This window comes from Osmia lignaria, chromosome 10 (assembly GCF_051020975.1).
Source record: "Osmia lignaria lignaria isolate PbOS001 chromosome 10, iyOsmLign1, whole genome shotgun sequence".
In the NCBI taxonomy this organism is placed as follows: domain Eukaryota; kingdom Metazoa; phylum Arthropoda; class Insecta; order Hymenoptera; family Megachilidae; genus Osmia; species Osmia lignaria.
Window position 1 is genome coordinate 9,002,182 of NC_135041.1, and position 12,149 is coordinate 9,014,330.

A 12,149-nucleotide genomic window follows, 5' to 3' on the forward strand; every position below is an offset into this window, starting at 1 on the left:
GCGAGATCGACGTGGAATCAGTCTGCACACGGGCCGTATATAATTAGCCGCAAAACTTGATTAGTCTAGGTTATTACTCCATAGACCAGTTTGTACGTCTAATTACAACACGTTATTGCGCATACTCACTGTGAATACGAATGCAATTATAAATTATCATAATAAAGTGTATGTTTATATACATGTACCGGGTATTCGTTCAATTTATGTTCCGATATCCGACCACCGCCAATATTGCCGTACCCAGCCGTCCTCAACCCTCATCAATTATCCAGTTTTAGCCCGTTTAATTACGGTCGCTCGGTCAGAATCGTGGTTTCGACGATCGGAACCGGGACGAATTTGTGGATCGCTTTCGTCGCGACTAACCAACGATATTTCTACGTGTCCCATTCGAACACGTGCATCGTTCAATTTGCGGATCACACTTCGATTGGTAGAATGAAACGTCGTAATTCTTCCTAAATTTCCGATTTTGTCGATTTTACTTTACCCGCCTGTAAATCGATCGTTTTTCGTACGGTTAACATTTAAACGCGTATAAACGTAGAATTATAATTTTAAAGGTAATTATTTTTATTTTTTGTTTGTAACATTAATTTATTTTTCCGCAGTTAGTTATATTGGAGAACAGTTGACAGTACGTGTTGCCGCGTTAGCATTGAGTTTGCTTCGACCACATTTTTATTCGGAGAAGAAAAGCTTCTATTAGTTTTGGCTTTCGAATGGTTTGTGGATTCCTAAAGATTCCTGTCGTCGAGGTTTCGCAAACATTGCAGTTTGCTTCATCAGCAGCCGGACTGACGTACCGAAACAGTGAAAAGTCAGCGAGAAAAATGATCGAATATGGTGATCAACCGTGGGCGAAAATCAATATCATTAACGAAGTCCAAAAAACTGAAAAGTTTTAAAGCCTTTTTCATTTGGTAAGTATAGAAAATTAATTCCATATTTCCAACTTACTTTCCCACGCAGAATCATTAACTTCCCGTATGTACAACGTATTCCCGTATTAATTACGAACGCGTAACAAAATCTAATAACCAAAGTTTCGATTCGTTAGCTGTAATTTTGCTTTACACCTATTTCGAGCTGGTATCCTGGCACAAAGATGAATTGAATAGTTCACGTACCTCTCTAAATTCGCCGAGTTGATACCGATTCCACGTGATTAATCACTGTAATTCATGAGCGAATTTTCAGCTTGCCCCATTAATTCGGAAATCCAAAGTACCGACTGTATTAACCGTACCCACTCGTATCGGTTTAGTAAAGATCCATGGATTAACCGATTAGTTTATTTTTGAACACCCTCCAATCTAACGATAACAGTGGTGAAAATAAACCACTGAAAATGCCATTGAAAAATTAAATACCAATGACTTTATATTACAATTTTCAAAAACGAAATTTTCTTCGCACGTGATTAGGACGAATGATATCGTCCTTTATCGTCCTGCTGGCGAAGGCAACAGGGGAATTCAGCTTACAGGCTTGACAGGAAGCGTCGGTCTGGATAAATTCACTAGGTATCCAGTTGGCTCGCACCTGAGCACACCTGGGGAGAGCGAACGAGCGCAGGTGGTTTTGAAGAGTCCCCGGTATTACGGTCGGCTCACAATGAACGTGTCGAACGTGGGGCCGGCAACACCTGGAAATAATAGAGCTCGCCGCAATGCAGAATTTCGGTGCTCCGGTAAGTATCGTGTAATTTTAACGGTAATTGCTAGCGGTTTAGCGTGCCACAATTGAAATAGCCCTTATTTCGCCGGCCGTGTAGAGCCCTAGCGAGGTGGCGGGCGAGAGGGTTGAATGGGGAGCAAGAGAATCGCGTTGAATTCCACGTGATTACGCGAGGGAGAGAACCGTCCCTTTTCCGTCGCGACGGTAACAAAATAGACCTAATATTCTGATTAATGCAAGATGCACGCGTCGAGCCGCGTCGCTCGACCCTGGAAATTTGCTTTTTGAACGAAACAATGCTCTCCACGGAGTCCCTTTAAATTGCTGCGATCCAGTTGAAGCAGCCACGCGGTTTTATATTATTTCCTTCCATTGTTATCTACATTTTGACCGGATAACCTTTTCTCATTGTTTCGCGAAACAGCCAGCAATCTGATTCATATATTTTTCTTTCTTTCTTTAATATTAAAACAATCGACGTTGAGAGAAAATGAATTGGAAAGATAAGTAAAATTTTGCGAAAGTTCATTTCCTATCTGTACGAGCTGGTGATTTCACGTCGATGACCCGGATTGAGGGTAATCGAGAACTAGGCTTGCCCTGCGAGCTCGACGTCACAAAGTTGGTTGCGTCGTTTGCGCGGCCAGTTGCCAAATCCAATCAGGCCGATAATTGACGCGGCGTTCGCCAACCTATAGGCCGGCCTGATGTTTTCCGTTTAAATAAATCAAAAGGCCAATCGAACGAATTTAAAACGCAGCAGACAAAAATATAGGGGTAGAAAGTGAATGGTGAACAACTTAGCGGTTCCATTGATTTCGCCGTAAACGTCGATTATTCTTCGTATTCTGTTGAATACAAAAATGAATTGAAAGTGCCTTTCGCGTTGAATTCGACAAAGCGACTTCACGGCCGAGTATTTCTTCGATCGATTTCAACCAAAGAAGAGCTCCATCTTATTTCGATGCTTTTCCAAGCTTTCCGGAGGAGATTTATAAATATTAATGTCCGTGAAAATTGTATATACGTCGACGGAGGATCTCCATGAAAATGGAGCCGCGGGCGAAAGATTTATGCGGCGAACGGTTTGTATTCGAAGCTCACGAATGCCCTGTCGTTTTCATTGATATTCCCTGTGATATTTCGCGGCTGTTATTCGATTTCGCACTCTACGTTGCTACGCAAACATCGGACTTACTTGCAGTCTCTTGATCCTCGATAAATATTTTTTCAAATCAAACGCGAACGACAAACACAGTAATCGTAAGAAATATTCGTACAGCGAAGAATTTTAATTAAAACTCCTTTTGTAATTACCGATCGTTTATCGATGGATATAAGTAAAAGTTACCGTATCGCAGAAAGAACAATCAGTATGAACGAAGGGTAAAAAATCATCGATCCGTATCAAAGTGCCTCGGGGCTTTAACGCAACAGTTCTGTGCCGACCATTTAGATGGTCCCACGGTTCACCGAGCGAGCCAGTACTGGAAACGCAAACTGACCACCGAGGTCGGTGGTTTTCCCGTTTCAATTTTCCTCGCTATTCCTTTCTCCCATCGTTGCGACTTTTTTTTCCTCATTAACAGGAAACGAGGAAAATGTTTCTCATTTCGAGCAGGATCAATCATTTTTCCATTACCTCGCGTCGTTAATGATTTATTCTACACAGCTGGAACACGCGTGTTACGAAATGGGACTGAAATGAAAATAATTGGAACGAATGCTTCGTAATTTCACTGTGTATCTTTATGGGAACTGTGCGCAGTTTGATTTACGCGGCGCAAAAGACGGGTATCACGTTTTCGATGGGCGGATTTCCCGATAATGGCAGCTGGATCTACATGATCCTAGTACCACCTGGGAATACGAATCAGGACATTATCTTGGCGTGCCGTGGCACCTCAGCAACCCCGAATGGATGCGCGTTCCGCTGCATCGGCCACCCCCTACGTGATTGGGATTCGTCGAACGAGCCTGCGTTATTCCTTCTTCTGCTTAATGACCCTTTAACCGAGATCTCCGGAAATCTCGTAATTTTCACATCCGACAATTTTCTATAGGAATTTTCCGTAGTTTTCAAATTCCGTATCACGAATCGATCAGATCTATATTTAATACTGGATAATCATGAGAGGGGTTGTTATTTGCATCAATTAAAAAATATTGGATTCAAGATGGGACAGGATCGAAGTTCCGTCTTCTTAAAAATTCGATATTATCGACAGGACGTTGAAACGATGGAAAACGTGATCAGCTTATCCGGGGCGCATTTTACAAGCAGCCTCGTTTTCGTCGGATAAAATACGACGAACCGAACTCGACGCAGTTTACGTCCGTACGATAAGCTGGAATAAAATTATACGATAACCGTAAGCTTCGGAACGTTAATTCTGTCACGGTGCAACGTCGTAAAAGATTACGGCTACGTGCTGAGAAACGGTTACTCTTTCATCATGGCTACTCGTATGCAAACAGCAGCCATTCTTTCTCCCTTCGCGTCGAACAATAGAAATCTTCTCGCGGTTGAATCACGGCCGGTATGAAAATATTGATGAGAATATCGAGTTGCCGGGATGGATCGTAAAAAAAAGTAAAACAGAAGGGAAACGAAGCAGGACACTGTAAAATCATGACACGCTCCGCTGCCGATTTTGATCCTGATCGTAAAGGTTCGTGCAGCGGGTTTCTGTGTTGCACGATCTGGGAAAAGCTGGAAGAAAAGAAAAGGTTAATAGACAGGAAGAGGCAGGATAGGTATTTCACAGTACGTTCATAAGGTAGAATCGAGTTATTACCCTTCCTTTATTACCTTTACGTTCGTACGTGTATCGAATACGCACTTTATTTACCGGCTCGCCCGCTGTTTTATCCTTCTCCACGATGAGATTCGTGGTTAAACAAGTCTTCGAACGAAAATTCTTTTTCGAGGAGAAGAAGGAATTTGTCCATGAAATTGTTGTCTTTTGTAAAGTTTCTGAGACAAACTCTGTCAAATACAAAACTATATATTTAAGCTTGAGTTACTTCAAAATGGAGGAATAAATAAAAATTGAAGCACCATCAAAAGCAATAACCTGATACTGACGTATACGCTTACATCGAATCGAGGAGGCTAAACAAGTAGCTTTGCACTGACGAAACAAGACACTCGACGATCGGAGGGAAGTGAAATCAGACACCTCAAAGCGGTCAGCAACGACAGATAGGTCCACAGAACATTCAAGTTTCCGGACCGTCTTCCTGTAATTATACTTACCACCTAGGAACTCGCTTTAAACCGCGCGAGCACTAATGTCTGACAAACCCCTTTACTTGCTCTACTTGAAACCTCTCGTCGATTGCCACAGACACATCTCCTCAATGGAGTACAATTACTATAGTGTCTTTGAATTAATAGAAATTTAGTGAAAATACAGGAATTAATACAGGAAATGATTTTTCATTAGTGAATATTTTAATGTTTAATCAACAAGGTGGTATTTCTGTAGAAACATCAGAATGCAATTTTAACGACAAGAGGTTGGTTTATATTTCAAATATTAATCTTTTGATATACTGAACATTTAAATAGACCAGCAACTGTACTCGTAGATAGCTATTTTAATTGACAACAAGAATATGAACTTACGTTTCTTAAATAAGATATTTGTTGTTTAAATATGTATATGATGGTTGTTGTGCTCAAAATTATCGAGCTCTTAAATAATTAATTAATTTTCAAAACAAACATCTATTAATTTTTAAATAAAGACATGATTCTACTTCGATTTTTGAACATATATAGGATGTTTGGCTCTAAGGGTGGACACTGTAGCTGGGGTGATACTGTAGAATTTTTTCCTTAATCAAAATGCTTGTTAAAGCTTAGTTTTTGAATTATTAATGAAAAACAGCGAGTAGTCAGAACACGTCTAGTGCGCAAGCGCGGCCGAGGGAGTGTAGGCTTTGAACCGACGCGCATCTTAGTTGGTTCGCGGCCTCGGTCGAGTGTGGTCCTTGGAGCCGATTCTCTCGCGACCGAGCGTGCGCGCTAAGCGCGATCTGATTACCGAGTATTTTGGTAAAGGAAAAATTATTCAGCATCACTCCAGCTGTCACCTCCACAATGGGTGCTTACCCATAGCCGAACAAATACAATAAATTTTTGAATGTCAAAATGGAAATAAATACCTGCGTACTCTATTATTAAGATAATTGATCCGACAAAAATTGTTTTGATCTGACAAGATGATCGATTTAAGAATCAACGACAGTAAAAGCTACTTCACCAATTGAAGGAGAAATAGGCCCTATCGTGGTCCCGTGAAAAGAGGTAGCCCGGTTCCATGCAACTCGGACAGATGAATGCCGGCGCACTAATGAGCCGTTAATGGTAAATAAATGGTCCAGTAAGCGTGCCTGCATTGCGCCAACCCGTGGGACGTGACGTCAACCCTACGTCACCATTAATTAATGAGTGAGCTTTGTTCTTGCCCGGTCAATTACATACAATTCAGCTTCCAGTTTCACCCGTTCCGTGTCACTTCGAATCTCAATTCACCCCTCGTCTCGCGACTTTGACAACGTCGAGGGTAAAAGCTTCCGGTGAGGTATGTTTTCTTAAGCAAAATTTCGAACTTCAATGTCTTGAATAGAGAAGCGAATGTACAAGTGTTAGTAACTCAAATTTAATTAAGTAGCGTGATTAATGATAGGGACTGCATTATGTAATTTATTTTGAGCGACTAAGCAAATCAAAGGCGTGCATAAAAATTATCATATTTCAAAAATTTCAATACTAATGAAGTGTATCTCTCTCTCTCTCTCTCGAGGACGAAGTTTACGACGTCCTCGAGGAACCCCGGGCTTAACGTAACGGCGAGACGATAAATAGGACGAAACTTTCGGGAAACACGGGGTCGACAAAGGATTCGACGACGATCGTTGCAAATTTATCGACTGACTTTGAGATTCCTTCGAAAGTTTGTTGCTGTGGCGAGGAGCTAGCTTCCGACAGCTCGGCGAACTTTCGTCCGCTCGAGCGAAAAAACATCATCACGGGCTTTTACGAACGAGCTGCTCGCGAGGAAATCGAGAAAAATGAGTTTCTTCGGGACCGCGTGCAAACGCTCCTCTTATCAGAGGTAGAACATCCAACGAAGTAGGTAAAATATATACTGCCTTCTGTGTCCATTGCGTTGAACAAGATGGAGAAGCAACGCTCTAGTAGAGTGTAAATCCACGGTTATAGCCTGCGATTCCGGCTGATTTACTTCCGGTCGCTAGAGAATCCCGGCACTCTCGATACAGCCAATACGATTAAATACGGTCCCTTATCGAATTTGAATGTCCGTTGCTTGCGCTCGGTTGCACGTTAATTGAACCTTCGTATTCATAGAAATTTCATGATATTAGTTATAGGTGTACTGAAATTCTATTCATTGTATTTGGGAAATGTGTTTAACGTATTGTTCGCCAGAGAACCTGTGTTCTATTAACGCGTTGAATGCCGCATGAAATTTGCTAAATGCTTCGGTCGTTGTAGTAGAAAATTTTACGCGTACCACCAGAGATTTTACGATCTGGTATAAAAAACATAGCATGAGATAGGTAAAAAACGGAGGAAATATTTTACGCAACATCGAGTTACGAAAGGGTGAATCCTGTTAATTCAGAAACGCGCACGCAAGTCCGTAAACCTTTACACCGTATTTTGATACATCGTTTTATAGGTGTAACTTCAGTGATCCTTACTGTTAAGGTGTGCCAGCGGACGGCAAGTAAGCACTATGGCGAATCGATATGACGGAGATGTATTCAACGAGTCGGAATCCTTACGAGCGAGTATAAATCAGCCCCGCGCGTAAGCGACACACGTTTCTTGTCGATTCTTATACAGAAAGCTCAAAAGCTCCGTCATTTGTCCCCGAAGCTTTCCTCTTAATACGCTCCTTTTTTCATTTCTATCTCGAGTAAATAGAGCCACGTGTCTTCCTCGAACACACCAGTTTCCATGAAATATGATTTCTCATTAGGGACTACTGCAAGAGCGTTCCAGTTTTAAAATGATAATGTTTATGGTCGATCCTTCTTTAACATGGCCACCTATTATGGTAGACCCTGTACATTCGAACAAGACAGATCTCAATAACGTTTCCAGTTTGATACACATGGCACGTAGATAAATACAATCAGTATTAGTACGTGCCTGTAATCTATTAACCATATGTGCTTGGATTCAGTGTAGCGAGCAAACAGGTTGTCACCTACGACAATGATAAAGCGTTTAATCTGAACAGGTGTTTGAATTCTGGTTACATGTGCGTCGTATATACGTATTCCGCGAGAAAGTCCTTCAATCAGGATACAATATTTGTTAAAAATAATGTTAGAAATAATTATAATTCATTCACATCATTAATGAATAATTCATGCCATGAATATAGAATTTGACAATAGTTTTATTTGGTTTACAGTGTCTTATCGAGGCAGTCTTTCTATAAGGTTGTAATTAGTTTTCCAGTCCATTTCAGAGACAATCGAAGCATGAATATGTATTTACTTATTAAAGAGTCTTTCGTTCAGGAATACATTCCCTCAAAATGCTCTCAGTTGCCGAATAACTTGTTTTTCCGAGAATCTGTCCTAACTGCTCTTCGAAAAATATTGCTCTTGTTTCCTGCAATATGCAAAGCATTCCATTAAAACCGCCGAGTTAAATCAATCAATTTGCTTCGACATTTTGCAAACGAAAAATAGGACAAGCGAAATTTTCGACGATGATGACGAAATGAATGACAAATACTACTGCTCTCTTTTTTCATAAAAGTCAAAAATTCTCAATATTTTTGCTCTTGTTTTTGTGGATACGTGTAGTCGATGACAAAGAGACATATTTCTGAAATTTCGATTCTATGACCCATATAATTTTATATTATATCTAAATTGTAGCGTTAGAGACCACGTTACCATTAATTTCTGTCAATTCCGCTTTTCAACATTTATTTCTGAATTTCAATGAAAATTTTCCAAAGGAAAAACGTTTCACTTTATTTCCTTTCACATATTCCAGGGAATGTAAACGCGTAGGTAATAGCCGGTAGCGTTCGGTAAAGAGGCGAATTTTCTCTTTCTTATCGACGTGCTCGCCGTCTCGTTAAACATTCTGAAGGTGAAAAAAAAAAAAGAAACAAGGAAAGTTTTCCAACGATATTTTGCAAGTTTTACAGACCGTGCTTACAGCGGAACGCGTCGTAGGCGAGTGAACATTACATTTGCCTGTATCCCCTTGCATCAGATCAAGTTTTCGTCGCATTCAATGTCGACACCTGATCTTACGAACATTTTCCGACGAGTCTTCGGAGAAAATCTGTCGTGCGAATATCAGGGTTGCCGGTTCGATCGGTTCGACGCGACGTTCCCACGGCGATTTCACGTCGCGAAACTTTGATGGCTGCCGTAGGTAGCACACCGAACGATAACTTGTCCACGATCCATCCTTCAGTAGCAACAGCAACCAAGCCAGCTACGCGAGACTTGTATAGCGAGTTTGTTTTATCGAATTTTCAGCCGCCGTGTACACCGTATGGCATCCAGCCTCGGCTTTCCTTCGAACGATATTACTTTTCCCTTAGAGAGCCGCTGCGACGCGACGGGTTGCCCCGCTACACGGCAGTGCAAAATGAAAATAAAATAAAAGGAATATTACGGTTAACCGGACGGTGAACCGCTTCTCTTCCTTTGGCTTTATCCTTCCCTTCTAGCGTTATAAAATGCATCGCATAAATGCGTTCCTGTTACTTACCGAACGTATTATTTCGTCTTCAGGGGGTGGATACTGCAGTGATTTCCCTAGTCTTTCCACTAAGTACGCTTTAATGCATATTAATATGATAACTAGCATACTAGTAGTGGCAGCCGTGGTTTCGTTCCCTTTGCTAAATTATTTGTTTATTTATTAACGGTAGCGTTACTTGATGGCGAGAGAAAATATACACAGGAGTACGGGGGATTAAAATAATTCCGTGGAAACGCGGAGAGATATATTACAGTGGAAAATATTGTTTCAGAAGAAACGTTCGCTACAAACATGAATAAACGAGCTCGACGTTGAATAGCTACCCCTGTCAGTTAGGCATGACAGAAGAGATTTCCATATAACGCGAGCCGGTTAAAAATTACAAGATAATTTATATCGGTATCAAGCACCAACGGTCTCGTTTCGCAGCTGGAAATCTGCGCCCATCGCGGGATGTAAATCTCATTAACGAACAAAGTTACGAGTTTAATTCGGGAATAAAAGCGGTTCAGCTGGGCACAAGGGAAGCGAAACAGCGCGAAATGTATTTTAATTCAAAACTCCCATGAAAATATGTCAATTAAACGTTAACCATGATGATTACGATAGAATGACAGACGCCCAAATCGTTCGGTTTATTATTCCAGTTACGAATGTATGGGATAATGAAATTATTGATGAAATTTTAATCTCGATGTTTTCGAGGTCCCATTATCTGTGGTTTTAAAACAACATTAAAGTTATGGCTTCGTTAAATTTATCAATATCATTAAACATTTTGTCTCTTAATTTTCATCGATATAGAAAATTATTATCAGACAGGTGATCTTCTAAATCACTATTAATGCGTTCCGTTGCATGTGAAATTAAAATTTATAGCAAAGGCTCGAAGCTAAATTCAAAAAATCGTTGCGTACTCGTTTCGATTGTCTCTGATAAATATGGTCGGTTATCGATGGCCAATAAAACACAGAATGCAGTCTACAAATGCTCTAGAAAGTATAGCTGCGATCAAATATCACCGCCCTTTGTTTAAGTAGAAAATATTCTATAGAGAAAAGATAGAGCATTTTTGAGGGATTTTATAAGAACAAATATTTAATAAAAATTTGAAGTTGAAAGGAAAATTCATTATTTTTATAATTGAAAAATACCAGCCATATTTCCATACTTTTGTTTATTCACAAACGTTCGATTGCACTCGCTCGTTGATTTGATGCATATTTCATATGCATTCTCTTTGCATTCCAATTCTAAATACTTCAACGTACTTCTCTCGCTGCACGTACACGAGCAGAAAAATTAAATCAAATTTTTTACACTTCAACATAATTTTTTATTTTAAGCATCGTTCCAATTTTTAATGCAGCATTTTGAATTTTAAAATTTAATTGTTAAAAGGATATTAATTTATACCTATGTATTTGTCAGACTTATAAATCACGTTTTGCTTTGAATTTTCCATCAGCGAAAGGGTTAAAACGAAACAGGAAGTTGCATCGTGTAAACGCGTTTCATGGGGTATCAGTGTGCTTCATTAAATCGGATCCGATGTTTGCGATTACTCCGAACAGTTCGAGCGAACGATTTCCATTGTAAAACGCGATAATCGTCGCGCAACACCGTCGCCGTTCATTATTAATCCCCCCTTGCCAACGCTATGTAATATTCCACGCAATAAACGGATTCCGTTGGCAGGCAGCGCGACGCTCGCTCAGATAATCTCGCTGGTACGCGACGTTTTCGCATTTTCAAAAATCGCTACAGAACGCAGGAGCCGCGAATTTCATTTGCCTCGCCGACGACGACACCGAACGCCGATATAATCTGTCCCGTACCACGAGGAACACGCAGATTATGCATTATTAATTTTAATGGAATTCGCCTGCGGCGCCAACCGAATGCTGCTATATAACTTTGTGCGTTTCACGGTGACCGGAGTCGTTCTTTTCTATCAGAAACAATCATTTTATGTATCTACCCTGGGTTCTTGCATTTTCCTCTGTAATTGAACATTTTTTACCGATCTATTTTCCTTTCTCCCGCGTTTAAACAGAATGCACTTTAACGGAGAGCCGCGCGTTGCAGTTTTAAAGTCGGTACATCAGCCTGAGGCGTCGGGCCTCGATGAAAGTAGAATATTGGAAGCATTATCGGTCGATGGGTCGAAAGTAGCCGAGGACTATCGTTCTCGTACCACTCTATACCTCGTGCAGAATAGACTGTCCAAAGCCAATGGATGCGGGTAACATGTATAATGCATGCTGGACCCCTTGATCCGTGACCCTTGCTGATTTCTTCCAGGCGACCCTTTCACGACTTCACCCCGCTACTCTACCAACTTTACCGTCTAACCGACTATTTTTTCACCACTTCCAGCTAAATATTTAAAGGCTTTTATCCGGTCTCCGGGGTGTCGTATCGTCAGCAAGCCTCGTAAACGCCGCGCTCACCTTGCGGAAACGAGTAACCGACTCGTCCAACCGCGGACGTACCAATGCCTTTTTTTCGATACCTGTGTACACGCGAAATAGAATTTCGTTGCTTTCCGTGTAATCCTTTTGCCGGATAATGCCCGAAAGCAGTACGATACGTTGCTTTGATCCTCTTTCCGGTGTACAAAGTAGTTCAGCCGGAAAGAGGAGCGCTGGAAACAAGGAGACACGTTTACGTTACACGGATGAAA

At 40.9% G+C, this 12,149-nt stretch overlaps 2 protein-coding genes across 3 annotated transcripts in view; both read left to right on the forward strand.

Annotated features, from left to right (window-relative positions):
- LOC117611906 (protein O-mannosyl-transferase TMTC1-like) overlaps positions 1 to 833 on the forward strand; it is a 156,958-nt gene extending 156,125 nt beyond the window's left edge. For both annotated transcript variants that reach the window (XR_013062933.1, XR_013062932.1), the window contains exon 16: positions 615 to 833. The gene's annotated coding sequence lies outside the window, so the exon portion shown is untranslated. The remainder of the gene's footprint in view (positions 1 to 614) is intronic.
- A 725-nt stretch (positions 834 to 1,558) lies between these two features.
- Positions 1,559 to 12,149, forward strand: part of LOC117611907 (uncharacterized) — a 37,519-nt gene continuing 26,928 nt past the window's right edge. Inside the window, exon 1 of the mRNA XM_034340364.2 lies at positions 1,559 to 1,696. The gene's annotated coding sequence lies outside the window, so the exon portion shown is untranslated. The remainder of the gene's footprint in view (positions 1,697 to 12,149) is intronic.